This window comes from Rhineura floridana, chromosome 12 (genome assembly GCF_030035675.1).
Source record: "Rhineura floridana isolate rRhiFlo1 chromosome 12, rRhiFlo1.hap2, whole genome shotgun sequence".
Lineage (NCBI taxonomy): Eukaryota > Metazoa > Chordata > Lepidosauria > Squamata > Rhineuridae > Rhineura > Rhineura floridana.
The window spans coordinates 11,629,114-11,644,780 of record NC_084491.1 but is presented as its reverse complement, the minus strand read 5'-3'; the positions used below and the strand labels follow the sequence as shown (position 1 = coordinate 11,644,780).

At 45.1% G+C, this 15,667-nt stretch overlaps 1 protein-coding gene across 8 annotated transcripts in view; it reads right to left on the bottom strand.

Moving 5' to 3' along the window:
• The window catches only part of FGFR1 (fibroblast growth factor receptor 1), a 126,040-nt gene extending 116,964 nt beyond the window's left edge, over window positions 1-9,076 (bottom strand). For 2 of the 8 annotated variants that reach the window (XM_061592552.1, XM_061592557.1), the window contains exon 1: window positions 7,538-8,166. The gene's annotated coding sequence lies outside the window, so the exon portion shown is untranslated. Of the gene's footprint in view, window positions 1-6,938; window positions 7,049-7,537; window positions 8,168-9,055 lie in introns of those variants that run through there. The other 6 variants (XM_061592558.1, XM_061592559.1, XM_061592556.1 and 3 more) reach the window with 5 other exon arrangements.
• Between the last annotated feature and the right edge of the window lie 6,591 nt (window positions 9,077-15,667).

Below are 15,667 nucleotides of genomic sequence, written 5' to 3'. Positions count from 1 at the left end.
CTTAGGCAAGCTTCCACCAGCAATATCAGAATAAAATCGCCCTCCCTTGCAGGGATAATAAGATAATGTATATGAAGTGCTTTGAAACCACAAAAACACACTCTGTATTATTACCATAATCCTAAACTTATTTACCCAGAAAGAAATCCAACGGGTTTACACGGGACTTCACCTCCAAAGAAGCTCTCTGAAGAAATGTTACCAGCACGACACACTTCAGACATCTTAACCAGGCTTCCTGGGAACTAGCTCAAGAAATGGAAGCACCAGCAACCAACAAAATTTTCAGCTGCCTGGAAAAATTAAAATTTAAGAGTTCCCAGGACTGAGTTATAGCCATTTGGGGGAGTGTATACAGTGAACAGAAATTAAATTAGGGGTTGAGGAAGAAAGCTTGTAGATGTGAAATCCGCATTTTGAAAAACTTACCAGTTTCAACTATTTCTCACTGCAAAACAATCTCACACAAACAGCACACAACACCTGATTTCTTAAGACCAAGTCATACTTTGCTACATTATCACAAATTTTGTTCCAGGAAAATCTAAACGGCAACTTCTTTGAAATATATTTGCTAAATATATTTAGCAATAAATTTGCTAATTAAGCATATTTGCATATATTATCTACCTAGTTTACATAATTATGCTAGAAAGGGCAAGGTGCTGGTGCTAGACAATAACCCCTGGCCTTGGGAAAACTTGCCCACTCACCTCTCCCCTTTAGCTTGATATTTCCGGGCACAGCATGCGCACATTCAAGCTTATCTTTGCAGCCATAAGGACTAGGAACCTGCTTTAAGGCAGGGGTGAGGGGTGGGGGGTAAGATGCTCAGAAGTCAGGGGGTAGGAACTCAGAAGTAGGGAGCTCAGTGACAGAGCACCTGCTTTTATTTGTCTGTTTCAATATTAAACAAATAATGTTAAAACTTTTCAACATAAAAAAATAATGGTGGCAAACAACATTTGTACATACTGTTTTTCACACAAAAGTTCCCAGACTGAATTCCCAGCATCTCCAGTTAAAAGGATGAGGTAGCAGATGATGGAAAAAATTCTGCCTAAGATCCTGGAGAGTCATCACCACTTAGAGAAGCCTACAGCGGCCTAAATGGACCAATGGCCTGATTCAGTATAAAGCAGTTTCCTATGAAACTTTCATTTTTGCATGCAATACACACAGCCCCAGATTAAAGCTCAAGGGTAGCTTGGAAAAATTTATTGAGATGGTTAATGAGGTAGAGAGTGGGCGGCGGATCCATATCTGTAGCAAAAACGAAAAGAAAAAAGAATGGATTGTCACTAAAAAAGTCACTAAAAAATGAATTAGTATAATAACTAATGAATTGTAGCAAGGTACTCTTCCTATCTAGACTTTTGTTTCTAATATAGCTGTATATTATTTCTGCCTATACTCTGAATGACAGTATGAATAACGATGGTTTATTTATTTGTAATACTGACTTTGGTAAATTCAATAATATAAAAAAGGGTAGCATGGTAAAGGAAGCCTTGATTTTCTAGCTCTCGAATTCAAAGCCCAACAGAGCTTGAGAAAATCTTTGCCAAGTATTTCCTTCCAACTTAACCTTACTCATGGCCCCACGGTCACATCCTGCTCAGTCAAGGTAAATGAGCACTGGTCCACTCATGCTGAACATGTGAAATGACTCCATTAAAAAAAAAACATTGCCTTTGAGGCAATGCATGAAGGCATAAAACTTATTTCTGGGATGCTTAATCTGTGGCAACTCATTCACACAAACGTCGCTTGTTTGAGTCATCAAGCTACGAACATGCATCTGAGAACCAGCCACTTGCAGAGAGAAGAATCGCAGAAACAGAATGAACCCAAAAGGCACATCAAGCCAAAGAACAGCCTGCCAAGAAGCAGAACAATCCATCTGCCAACCACTCCCCACAAGAGCAATCTATGCAGTTTAGCCAGGGACAGCCAGCTCCTGCAGAAACATAAGAAGAGTCCTGCTAGATCAGACCAAAGGTCTACCTATCTACTACCTGTTTTTTATAGCATACAGCCAGATGCCAATAGGAAGCAATAGCTCTCTCCTGCCATTGCTCTCCTGCAAGCTGTTATTCAGAGGTACTGTCCCTAGAGTCAGTATACAGACCGTAGGACTAACAGCCATTGATAGCCTTATCCTCTATGTAATTCTCTAATCCCATTTTAAAGCCAGCTAATTGGCGGCCATCACTACATCCTACAGGAGCCAAGTCCACAGTTTAACTATATGCTATGGGAAGCAGTATTTTCCTCTGCCTGTTCTGAATCCCCCACTATTCAGCTTTGTTGGATGACCTCTGACTCAGGTGTTATTATCTCTGTATCCATAGGAACATGGGAAGCTTCTTCTGGTCTGTGACCGTAATAAATGATTCATTCATTCACAGGAAGCTGCCTTATACTGAGTCAGTCCATTGGTCCATCTGGCTCAGTACTGCCTACATTGACTGCCAGTGGCTCTCCAGGGTTTGGGGCAGGAGTCTCTCCCAGCCCTACCTGGAGATGACAGGGATTGAACCTGAGACCCTCTGCATGCAAGGCGGATGCTCTGCCACTGAGCTACAGCCCTTCAATCCAATCAATTCACTTCTTCTAACCATGCACCTTTTATAATCCTCTTATCATGTCCCCACCCCTCTTTCCTCATCTTTTTTTCTAAGCTAACAAACCCAAACGTTCTAACCTTTCCTCATAGAATTGCTCCAGCTCTCTGATCAGTTTGGCAGCCCTTTCTTAGTTCTATAACTACTTATACCCAACATGGAATATTACACTGCTTTTTCATATAAAAACAACTTTGAGCTGCAATACCTTGATTAAAATTGGGCAGGGCTATCAAGTACCAGGTATTGTCATTTCTGCGGCCAGATCACAAACCCGAGGGACACTGATTTGCAATCTCTGAACTAGACCCGAGGAAAGAACCTGGCCCATCCATTTCAGCTACAACAGCGCCCTTGATTGAAAGCGTTTGTAAGACAGCACCACCACCAGCTTCATCCAGCTGGGAAAACAAAGCTCTGATCTGTATGAGATCAGTAAAGAAAATTCCAGCTGCTTTGATCCCAAGGAAAGGAAAAGCTAGAGAACAGATATTAACATAAATTGGTCCAATTAAATGTATCACAATGAAAGAAAATAAAGCTTTGAATTTCCCAGAGGTTTTTGTCTGGCAGAATGGGAAAATGAAGCAGATTTTTGACATATCCAGGATGTTAAAACAGCTCATAAGCTTCAGCTAGCTAATATACTATATACAAACCCTGTATCTCTGCTAAGTAGCACTCCATCAGACTACCATTGAAGTATTGCAGATGACTGACAGCTCAAACCCTGGACACAAAACCTCAACTTACTTTAATGGGCTTAAGAACACAACCTTAGAATTTGCCATAAACAAGAAAAAACAAGTACCCTGTCCCTGTCTATAGGTAGGGACCAGCTACCTCTTCCATTCTGTTCAAAAAGAGCAATATCTAATTCAGAAGCTTGCATATGTAACATAGTATTTTCACCAAAATAAACTGATTGAATAGGTGGTGTTAATCTGCTCAACTTCACATTCCATAAAAAGTCTGGCTCTATCTGCGCATTTTGTTGAATACCAGAGAGATGAGCGCATAGTAGAGGATCAGCACTGGAGGAGGAGTAGAATATGCATCTCTGCATTTAAAGGACTAGCAAATACTTCATTGCAGACTCCTCAAACCTGATGCCCACCAGCTGTGTTGGACTACAACTCCCATCAGCCCAGCCAGCAAGACCAATGATCAGCAATGATGGGGTTTGTAGTCCAAAAACAGCCAGAGGGCACCAGGTTGGCAAAGAGTGATTTAAGGCTTGACATTCTCCAGCTCTGACCACCTTCCCAGTTTTGATTTCTGTTGACCAAGAAGAGCCTCCACTTTTCTATTTGCCATGATGTCGCTTCCTTCCTCTCAAAATTCACTTCTGAAGTCTCCTCTTGGATCGCTACTGCTTCCCCTTATTTACTGCTCCATCACAAACCAACTGTGCACTAAGGATTGCCAACGTGGCACCCTTAGGTTCACATGCACCCTGAGGCCTCCCCTGGAACCCAAAGCCTTTCCTCCCCCTTGACACCAAAATTAGGGTTGAAAGAAGCATGCTACTGTAACCAGTATAACAGATTGCAGCTTATGTTGCACTTCCCACAAGGCCTTCTCTATTTTACAAATGTGCCAAAGGGCCTAAAAAAGTTCTGCCCCATTGTCTGTCAGTTGCTAGGCTCTCAGCATCCCTAATCGCTTCTGGGCATGGATTCTATCGTGTCTGCATACATGGGGATTAACATCAGGGCAACAAGAATGGACTTTAGTGCCCTAACGGGCCACTAAGAGACCTATACTTTGAGCCTGGAAGGGCAAATACCCACCAACTATTATCCAATTGGTTGAGGACTTAAACACCCTTGCTACATTTGTGCATACTTTCTGCAAACACCAACTTTGTTTGGATACATATTTGGACAGCATACAGTATACTGATCCATGTGTAAACTAAAATGGAGGCATAGAAGCTTAAATGTTTGTTAATGTGAGCTGATGGGGGGCTCTCCCCCCTTTTTTCCTTCTTTCTTTTTTTCTTCTTCTTAATGAAATCGCAAAACAAATTTTTAAAAATGGTGTCTACAGTCTACCCAGCACACAACACGCTGTTAGCAATAAACATGCACTAAAAGAATAGCAACGGTAGTAATAAGGTTACAATGACTGTCCCAGGACAATATCTGAAGGCTCACAATTAAAAAAAAAACTTGGCTAGATCCTCTTAGGGTTGGCTTTCCACAGCAGTAGATGCAGGCTTGCAGCTGACTTCCTATTCATACTTCTAGAGCAAAGGAAGAGAAACTTTATCAGCTGGGGGGCCACTTTCCCTCCTGGCAACCGTCCAGGGGCCACATGCCAGGGATGGGCAGAGCCAGAGGCAAAAATGGGAGAAACAACTAATGTAAATTTTGCCTTTGTACAATAAGCTAGTTTCTACACCCCCTCCTCTGTCCTCCGCCCAGGCAAACAAGAAATTATCAGAGTTCAAGAACACACTCTAGCCTGACAAAAACACTCCAGGAGGGGGCAAAACAGGGCTGGGGAGGGTGTATGGGCTGGGAAGAATCCTAAGGGCCAGATGGAGAGGGCTGGAGGGCCACATGTGACCTCAGGCCTGAGGCTCCTTAGCTTTGTACTACAGGCTAAGCCTGCTAACCAAATTATTATTATTATTATTATTTATTACATTTGTATACCGCCACATAGCTGAAGTTCTCTGGGCAGTTTACAACAATTAAAAACATTAAAAACAAATATACAAGTTTAAAAACACATTCTTAAAAACAATTTAAAAACACATGCTAAAACGCCTGGGAGAAGAGGAAAGTCTTGAAATTGGGATTTTCTTTTGACTATACATGCTTCTATTTGCACATGATTGTGTCAGATCTCCAAAGCAGGCAGCCTCCAGTCTGTATTGGCAAAAAAAATCCCAGAAGGAGAGCTGCACTAAGTCTCTCAAAGTCTTGTGGTACCTGAAAGGCTAGCAAATTTACCGTGACGTAAGCTTCTGCAGGCCAAGCCAACTTGACTCTACGTCTACTGCTACGGAAAACAACTCTACACAGATCTAGCAAGGTTTTTTTTATCCTGATACAAAGATGGCCTGTTCTTTTCTTGTATACATTTGGGCTTTGCCCAGGAATGTCACATACTAACTGGAGTTTCAGGGCCTTTTGGTCCCACTGTTTACATCCCCCTCCCCAGCACACATATTACTGCCAACTGAGGATAATATTTCATGAGAAGGAGGCTCTAGAGTCCACAAAATCTCATGCCACAAGTAAACCTCCTAGCCTTTCAGATGCCACAAGACTCTTTTTTACATCTAACACAACCATGCTCTCTTCCCCATAAATGCCTGCAAAAGCTCCCGCTTCAAGCCAAGCATGGCACAGGGAGGATGCATTCCTTTCTCTGAACTAGCCTTTAATAAAGGAAGGGACCAGATTTTTCAAGCCCAGGAAGAAATAGACATCCCAGTGGGGCCTTTGATGCCTGCTTGCTCACGTACCCTAACCCCTGTATTTTATACATAGAGAGAAAAACCCTCTCCCCTTCCCCCAGCCTTCCTGGACAAATAGATTTTAAATGTTAACAGGTGGCAGCACGCTGTAAAGTCCGTATCTTGGATCTGTCCAAACTGTGCACAGAGCCACATCCAGCGATATGGCACACCATTCCAGCAACTAAATTTATGGGAGAAAACTCCCATAAAGGAGGGGATGGCTAGATCCCTCTCACCCCCCCCAAGGTGGACTGGCACCAAGACCTACTTTATAGGTGCCACCTGCCTTCAGGCTGGCAACTGGGAGGGGGGGAGAGCATGTGCTCCTGGGGACTACCTTGGTGATCCTTGACCTCAGTAAATATCACACCTTGGTATTGTTTGGCGATGAATCAATTTAGAATAACTTCCCCTCAATAGTAACAATCATTCCTATTCAACACAGCACCATTCATGGGCTTGATGCTCTACAAAAGAGACAAGAAGTCCCTGCCCCCAACATTTTACAATCTAAATATTGACAGTGGAGGAGACAACAGATAGAAGCGTCCAGGCAAGAAACCATAAGCAAAGGCAGTTATCTTTCCTACTTTTTTTTTCTTTTTGTCATGGATAAGGATTAAAACCAAAGGCTTCAATGGGCTGGCATTGTAGTTCTCGCCTTGCCCATGAAAAGCGTTTGTTTCAAAATCAAACAGTAACACCAGGCGGATTCGCAGAATTTCTCTCGCCCCCAAACTGGTTTAACCACCAAACACGACTGTCCACTGTTGATAAAAAGCATCTCCGAGCCCGTGAAAAGCTCCATCCCCTCCCCAGAAGCATAAGGCAGGCACCGCGGCAGAAGAGAATTCAAGCTAGGAGGATGCGGCCCAGCGGCTCCTCCCGCATTGGAGAAACCGACGGGCAAGGTGGCAAAGCTTTCCCCGCTCCAGCCACCTCGGCGGACGGCAAGCGGGGCGTGTGAGAAACAACTGCATCAACCAGCCTTGTTGCGGATTCGGCGTCTTCCCAAGCACGGGGTTCCCCTCCCCCGTCATACAGAACCGTAAACAAACAAACACCCCCAGAGCCCCTCCAGACAAGGCGGGGAGGGGGGCTGGTTTCCAGAGGCCCCGGAGTCGCAAGAGTCGCTTGCACCGCCAGGAGCCAAACGCCGGGGGCGATGGCGAACTTGGTTCAGCTGGAAAGCCGCGGGAAGTTTGCCAGCTTCTCTCCTTCTTCTTTTCCTCCTCCTCCTCCTCAAACTTCCAGGAGAAAGACGACCGGTGGGGGGGAGTCTAGGACCCCTGCTCCGGCACCGACGGCCAAGGTCGTGCCTTTCCTGCGCCTCCGGGCGGAAACCAAAAAGTTTGGGGGGAAAGTTTCTCCAGCCGTGGCCGGCCGAGCGCTGCTGCAGGAGCAGCAACTCACGCGCCAAGTTAGGAGGACTTACCGCGCTGGCTTGGCCCGCGCCCCGGAGGGTGGAGAGAAGGAAGGGGGTTGCCCCCCTCCGACACCTACGGCGGCAGCAGCGGCCCCAACAGGTCCCGAGGGCCGCGCTGCGGATGGGCAGCGCGGCGGCAGCAGCACCAACAGCGCAAACGCGCGCAGACACAAAAAGCCACCCCGGCGAGAAACAATAGGCGGACAGGCGCGCGGCTCTCCTCGGCGAAGCAGCGGCAGCCCTTTTCCAACCTCCCGGGATGGGGGCCGGGATCAGCAGGGAGGCGGCGCCTAAAGAGCTGGAAGGCGGCGCCTAAAGAGCTGGAGGCGGCGGCAGAGCGCTCTGCGCCGCCGACTCTCCGTCGTGGTGCGCTCTCCGCAGCGCAGCGGCTTCCGCTGGCTCGGGCAGCTGGTGCCCAAGGCGAGTCCTTCCCTAGCCCGGCGCAGGAGAGGAGCGAGCGAGCGAGCCGGACTGAGTCACTCCCACAGCTCCAGGCCGGCCCACAGCTCCAGGCCGGCCCCTCCCCGCCTCTCCTCCTGCTTCTATGCCTCCGTCTCTCTCGCCGCAGCCTCAGTGCTGCCGCTGCCCCGCCGCTGCTCGCCGGATAGAGACGGGGACCTGGATCTAGCGAGCGCTTCCAAGGAGGCAACCTCTCCTCTCTCGCCCCAGGCCAAGCCTTTTTTGATGAGGTTGTTTCACTGGGAAGGAATTCATTAGGGAGGGGTTTATTCTTCACATGAGGCTGCGATCCTCATCCCGCTTACCTGGGAGGAAACCCCACTGATTCCAACAGGACTTACTTCTGAGTAGACATGGTTAGGATCGTGCTGTGACTGAAGACAGACTCGCTTGCCCCTCTCCTAGCCCGACCCTGTTCATGTTTACTCACAAGAAAGCACATAGAATTAAACGAAGTTTACTCCCAAATCCCAAATAAACCTTAGATTATCTCTCCTACTTTTAGACTGTAAATTGCTCGGGGCAGAGCCTTCTTACTGGAAAGCACACTGTTGGGATGGCGCCATATAACTAATGGTGGTGATGATAAAGTAAACATAGGGTTACAGCCTATGCATGTTTTCTCAGAGGAAAGCCCAGTAGTGTAGCGGCAAATTCAGGAGCACAGGGTTCCTTCCTGATACATAGTCCCTCCCCTCCCTTGCCCTCCTTTTTTTTGCGGCAGGATTGAGAATGAGATCCTTGTCAATGCCTTCTCTCACAACAGCAGAGGTCCCTAGGAGCCAATAAGCAGGAAAGGGGGGAGTACCAGCTACTGAAAAGAGTCTTCTCAGTGGCTGACTCACCTCTTTTCACTCTTTAGGAACCGTGCTCCCAACAAAGTGAGGAGTCTAAGACAGCCCCCTGACCCCAGACCACTACACCCTTGGGAAAGCCCCACTCATTACTATGGTACTAACTCCCTAGGAAGTAGTTGTGTCCTCAGGGTTGAGCTTTAGGGCAGATGTCCAGAGCCCTACTCAGCAGCATGAGCAGGGGAGTCTCCCAAAGGCAGCAGGGCTGGCTTACCTCATTTTGAAGAAGTGCACATCACCATCTAAAGAGCTCCTCCCCATGAAACCATTACGTCTAAAATCACCTGACCGCACCACAGCTAGTAAGGGCAAAGTCCTATGCCTGCTTGCTTGAGAATACCCTCACTGATCTCAAAGTGGATCTAGAGCAAGCTGTATATGTGTCCCAGACTGGAACTCAGTCAAAGGAACATAGGAAGCTGCATTTTACTGACTCAGACAAGGCATTTTTAAGTAATAAATAGTTGTGTATCCAAATGGACACCCAGGCCTAGCTGTTGGACGCAAATGGACACATAAAATGTAATCAATGAACCAGGTCCAAGAACACAAATTCGGACTGGAAGCCACTGAAACACTGACTAGAGGTAAACAGTAGAAAATGGGGACACATTGCACAATAATTCTTAGGGTTCTTACAAGCCACCAATCTTTTCAAAAAAACTTCTTAACAAATTCTCCCTGTGCACTGTGATGTCTAGCTCTCGGTATCTTCATTTAGAAATTCTGCTACAGCAGGAGGTGGATCATAAGCAGCAATTTTTAATTTTAATTTGCTTTTTAATTCATGCATTTACTACTAGTTTACTAGTAAGAATTTTGCTAGTCTAGTAACTTGTGTAAATGCACTTGCAAGGTTGTATTCACTCCCTGGGTTTTGTGTGTGTTTTAGTTTGAACCGCTTTTGCCTCAGGCCAGATGTCCGGGCTTCTAGGTCTTGTATGAGAGACTTCAACATGCAAGCCGTTTGAATGAAAACTGGACACCTAGTGACAATTCCTTGAAAAATGTCTCAATAACATCTGCACTGACTGGCAGTGGCTCTTCAGAGTTTCAGGCAGGTTTCTTGCCGAGCCCTGTCTGGAGATCGCAATGACAGGGAATGTACCTGGGACCTTCTCATGCACAGCAAGTGCTCTGCCACTGAGCTCCGGCCCTGCCCTTGTCTTGCATCTGTTTCTTCAGATGTGAGACCCACTCTGTTCAATGAGACTTACTCCACAATAAGTGTGCAAGTAAATACCATTTAATTCGGAGTGACTTACTTTTAAGCAAACAGGCTTAGGATCAAGGCTTTCTTAGGATCAAGGCTGAGGATCAAGAAGCGTTCTGAGCAAGTTGGAAAGAAATTCTCTAGTGGATGAAGCTCGCACCTGCCTAGAACAACTGTTATTTCCATAAGTATGTAGTTAGAGTGACCCTTCCACCTTTCTTTTGAGCTCAAGCAGTTTACAACAGGCTCTTGAAATTCTCTCCCTTAGTGCCAGGGATATGGAAGCTGTCCAGTGGTAAAGGAACTCTGCACAAGCTCAAAGGCATTGCCTTTAATATTGTTCTTTATACTTCAAGGCTTAAACTCTAGTAATTAAAAAAACCCTACAGGCCACGATTAAGCCTTGGTGAGCCCCGCTGGTGGCATAGGAATGTGCAAGAGTACATCGGAAGCTGCCTTACACTGAGTCAGACCATCAGTCCATCTAGTTCAATACTATCTACTGACTGACAGCAAGTGTCCAGGGCTGGAGTCTTTTCCCTTCCCTACCTTGAAATGTGCATCAAAAGTGGGACTTTCTGCATGCAGCACATGTGCTCTACCACTGAGCTATTTCCTTCCCCAGTGAGCTGCAATCTCTTCAGCCTGATTCTATGCATGTTTACTCAGAAGGCTCACTGAGCTCAGTCAGACCTACTCTTGTGTAAGTGTGCGCTGGGTTGCAACTTCAGCATATTTCAACACTGAGCATTCCCATCTAAGGTTGTCAATGCCATCTGGAAGGATGGGGGCAAAACATACCCCCCATGCTAGCTAAACAAGATCTGTTGAATTTCTGCCTGTTATGTGGCTGTTAAAAGCACAGTAAAAGGAAAAAATGACAAGACATTCTTTCCTCCTCTTTCTGGAAGAGTAAATGGTTCCCACCTAGGAATTCCTTGCAGTATGAAGTCCTGATTGGCATCCATTTCACTCCATCTTTGCCAGTACTGGTGGGGTGGGGTGGGGTGGGGTGGGGTGGGGTGGGAATGTTTAAAGTGTTTGCTGACCCAATGCTGCAGTTTTTATTTGGCACACTCTATTTCTTTTTCTTCCATTAAAAGAAAAATCAATGGTCAGACATAAATCAGAAAAGCTGGGTATATAAAATTGGCCCTGATTCAAGCCTTTAAGCATGAACGAAGATAGCCTTTTTATTTAAAGCAGGGGCTGCCATGCTTTGTTGGCCCATGAGCACATTTGCAAACCGAAGAAAGTGTTATGGGCACCACAAATACAATGCAACCAAGCACACACCACACAACCATTTATATCGGCTATAACAGCAGGGTCCTTCTAAGCCTAAGGGGAGTGGGGGAAGGAGAGTGCAGGTACAGATATACATCCAAGCACCATAGTGGCAAGCCCAGATTTAAAACATTTTTACTCTGCTCCTCACCCAAAAGGGCTCCCAGAGTGGTTTACAGACTATGGAGGGAGGGACGACCCAGGACAGTCCCTGCCCTCAAGCTTGTAATATAAAAGACAACACACAAAAGGAAGAAGCGATGTGAAGGGAGGAGGAAAAAAGCAAACTTGGAATCTATACTCAAAGTTACAGTTTTTATAACAACCAGCCAGGATGGAAACAGGTCAGGCAGCCTCATGGAGTAGTCACTTGTCCTAGGTGGTGGCAGGTTTTCCCAAAGTAACAGCCCAGTTTCCCTTCTCTCCCTCTCTTCTGCAGCCTGACAGAATGGCAGCACCAGCAATTGCTGAGGAATCCATGTGGAATTTAGATGTGCAAAGGGGATTGATATCCAAGCTAACTTGACAGCCACTTTCAGAGGGAAGAGTGATGGCCAGTCCTGTGACCAGTCACATGCTTGGAGGAGGCCCAAATGTGAGGTCACACAAGACAGCTGAGACTGGTGGCAGATTCTGGCATAGTTATGAGGGGCATTGGCCCTCTCTGGTCCTCTTTTCTCCTGAGTTTGTACCTCTCAGGAGCCACCACCATCACCACTCACTCTACCAGTCCTCAAGGACTAACAGCCCTTTTTTAAAAAATGAAAAAGGAAAGGATCAAATAAGGGAGGGAACATGCACAAACCAAATCTAGACTTTGCCAGTTTATACGATGTAAATACGATGCTTGCATGCTATTACAAGTCTAAAGGGCTACAGGAAGCTTTGTCACAGATTGTGGAACACTTCGAAATGATAAACTGTGATTTGTTCTAAACCTTCTCATGTAAACCGCCTGGGGGAGGGGGGAAAGTGAAATAGAAATGTGTTTAATAAATAAAACAAAGAAAAGGAGCTACTTAGTGTACTCTGGGTCTAAGCCTCATAGGGGTTTAAGAGTCCACACCAACACTTCGAACTGGCCCTGCAAACCATGTGGTGCAGTATGGTTTACAGGAGGTGTAATAAGTTTGCATCAGACCACACCTGTCAACATGTGAGAAGCAGCTTTTTGATTTGATTGAAGTTTCTGGACCATTTTCATCAAAGGCAGCCCCTTTTGTAGGAGACAACCAGGAACCCACATGATAAAAAAGATACCTGCATTGCCTTGTAGGATCACACCAGCCTCTCTATATAGGCAGGGGGCCCAGGTAATTTGCAGAAACCCAAGCCAGAAGACACAGCATGTCAAGGAGTGCCAAAGCTGTTAACATATGCGCTTCCTTGCCAACTTGTGCTTTTCTTTGCCAATTGCCCCCCAGCAGCAGTTTTTCAACCCTTTACAAATTGGATACAGCTTGACAGAATTCAATAAATAACAGTCAGAAGGGAAAGGAGAACTCAGAAGCAAATGTGCAGAAGTAAAAATTGTTGGTTCCTGGGAAATGTAGCAAATTGCTTGTTCCTCTGCAGAAACTTGGTATTTTAAAAAAGCCAGCTCAAAATAACTTAAGGGGTTTCCAGTCCTCTCTCCCCCCACACACACTTTGACCACTTGCAATCTCACTGCTGAAACATGTGCAAAATAGACAATTCCCACTGAAAAACATCAAGCCAGTGTGCAGTTGCTGCAAAAAAGACAAGTGGGAGAGGCTAATTCAGTGCTGGAGATCATTAAAAAAGAGATTAGAAACAATACTAATATTGTATGGCTTTATACAAATGCAGCCGCACCTGGAATACCATGTACTGTTCTGGTCACCACACCACAAAAAGGTGGAAGTGATGGAAAAGAGCAACCGAAATGATCAAATGGTTTGAAACAGGAATAGGTAACCTTTTTGGCCTGGCAGGCCAGATCTTTGTTTCCCTTGCCAACTTTGACAGGTCAATCGTCTGGCATCATGTTGTCAGATGATTGATGCATGGCTTGTCCCACTCACCTGTCACGTAGGGGAGGGGAGGAAGATACTGCCTAAGCAAGATTTATTTATTTGTTTGTTTTATTAATTTTATATTGCCCTTCCTCCCAGGGTGGCAAACAAAAACACTAAAAGCACTTTAAAACATCCTAAAAACAAAAGACTTTAATATATGTTAAAACAAAACATCTTTAAAATATTAAAACAAAACATCTTTGTAAAAAAGTTTTAAAAACATCTAAAAAAGTAATTCCAGTAGAGACAGAGACTTTGATAAGGTCTCTACTTAAAAGGCTTGTTGAAAGAGGAAGGTCTTCAGTAGGTGATGAAAAGATAACAGAGATGGCGCCTGTCTAATATTTAAGGGGAGGGAATTCCAAACTGTTGGTGCCACAGCACTAAAGGTCCACTTCCTATGTTGTGTGTAATGGACCTCCTGATAAGATGGTATCTGCAGGAGGTCCTCACCTGCAAAGCACAGTGATTGACTGGGTATATAAGGGATAAGACAGTCTTTCAGGTATCCTGGTCCCAAGCTGCATAGGGCTTTGTACACCAAACCTAGAGTGGTGAGGTCAATCCTGCTTTCTGCAGGGCTCAAGCATGCCAGCCAGTTCCCAGTGGTAACTTACTGGTGCACCCAAACCAAGCAGGACTGAATTCCCCATGCATCAGCTGATGAGCAGGGAGTTCAATCCTACTTGGGCAGTATCTCCCCTGCCAGACAGTGAGCAGTGTTGCTGAGGCTCAGAGGCTTCATGGCTGCCAAGCAAAAACGTCAAGGGTGCCATAGCGCCCATGGGCACCATGTTGACAAGCCCTGCTGTAGTTTAGACTCCCACTGGTTATATTGCCAGGTTTGATCATATTATGTCTGAGATATTTTGCCAGTTTGTTGTGCATGTATTAGTTTTGCTTTCTGCTATGCCTCTGGCTGATCACCATTGCTTTGTCAAATCTCAGTTGAATCTATTGTGGTCTGGCCCAGGTGATGAGGCAGGGAACCTGTCTCAGTGTATGTTAGACTGAACAGGAGAAAATTTGGCTGGAGGCAAGAAATAGCTTTTAAGAGATTTGAGAGTGGTTTGAAGGAGGTTTTGCTTTCCAGGGTGTTCACATATATTTCTGTTCTCCCATTCTTCCTGGTGGTGGCTAAACAGGTTTTGCTTTTGCATGTTTTTGAAACAATGCAAAAAACCTGCACAACCTGTTTGAACATAAGCAAAAGTAGAATTAGGGTTCACACCCTAAGCAGAAAATCTGAATAACCTGAATCACCTTCAACTCTGGATAAAAAGCCCTGTAGCCTTAACCTCTTCATGTGGGTGCAGTTCCAGAGTATTGTCACATTGGATTGAAATGGCCTTCAAGTCAATCCCAACTTATGGCGGCCCTGCGAATAGGGTTTTCATGGTAAGCGGTATTCAGAGGGGGTTTACCATTGCCTTCCTCTGAGGCTGAGAGGCAGTGACTGGCCCAAGGTCACCCAGTGAGCTTCATGGCTGTGTGGGGATGTGAACCCTGGTCTCCCAGGTCCTTGTCCAACACCTTAACCACTACACCACTTATTTTATGATAGCTAATTATCATGACCACCAATCTACTAAATGGGAGTGTAATTAAGTAATTAAGTTTAATGTTGTGACCACAGTTCATAAGACAGCAAATCAAAACATACACAAGACCATTAATACCTCATAAATCCAGTAGAATTTATAAGCATTATAACATCATAGGAGTCAACCTATTGTCTTCATTCAGTGCCATCTGAAACCAGGGAAAATCTAAAGGGCACGTTCGCTTCCACTAATTAATACAGGGGTTCAGTAGGGATGGGGAAGAAATTCAATTCAGTTCACATTTAAAGGTGAATCAACCTAATTTGCAGTTCCTGACACAACATACAAACTTAAATGCAGTGATTCTTTGAAATTTGCACTTCTCCAGATTTTGCAGTGCAGTTCTCCAACTAAGTAATGTGTAATGCATATCCCAGGATAAAATGTGCACATAAATGCATATATTGGTGAAAATAACAAACAAAGAAGGCATCATATTAGGGGAAATTGCTTGCAGGAATGTGTATATTAGTCAAAGTTGCATACAAAAATATGTGTATTTGGAAAAATCCACACTAAAATGCTGATTAATTTTCATGAGGACATTGTTTTTAAGTGAATTAGCAAACTGAAGTGGAAAGTGGAGAACTGAACTTAAGAAAGTTTGAGAAAAATGAGACACCAAACTGACGTATTATTCACCCACCCCTACATAGGAGCTAGGAATTGAAAGATTTGTCTGT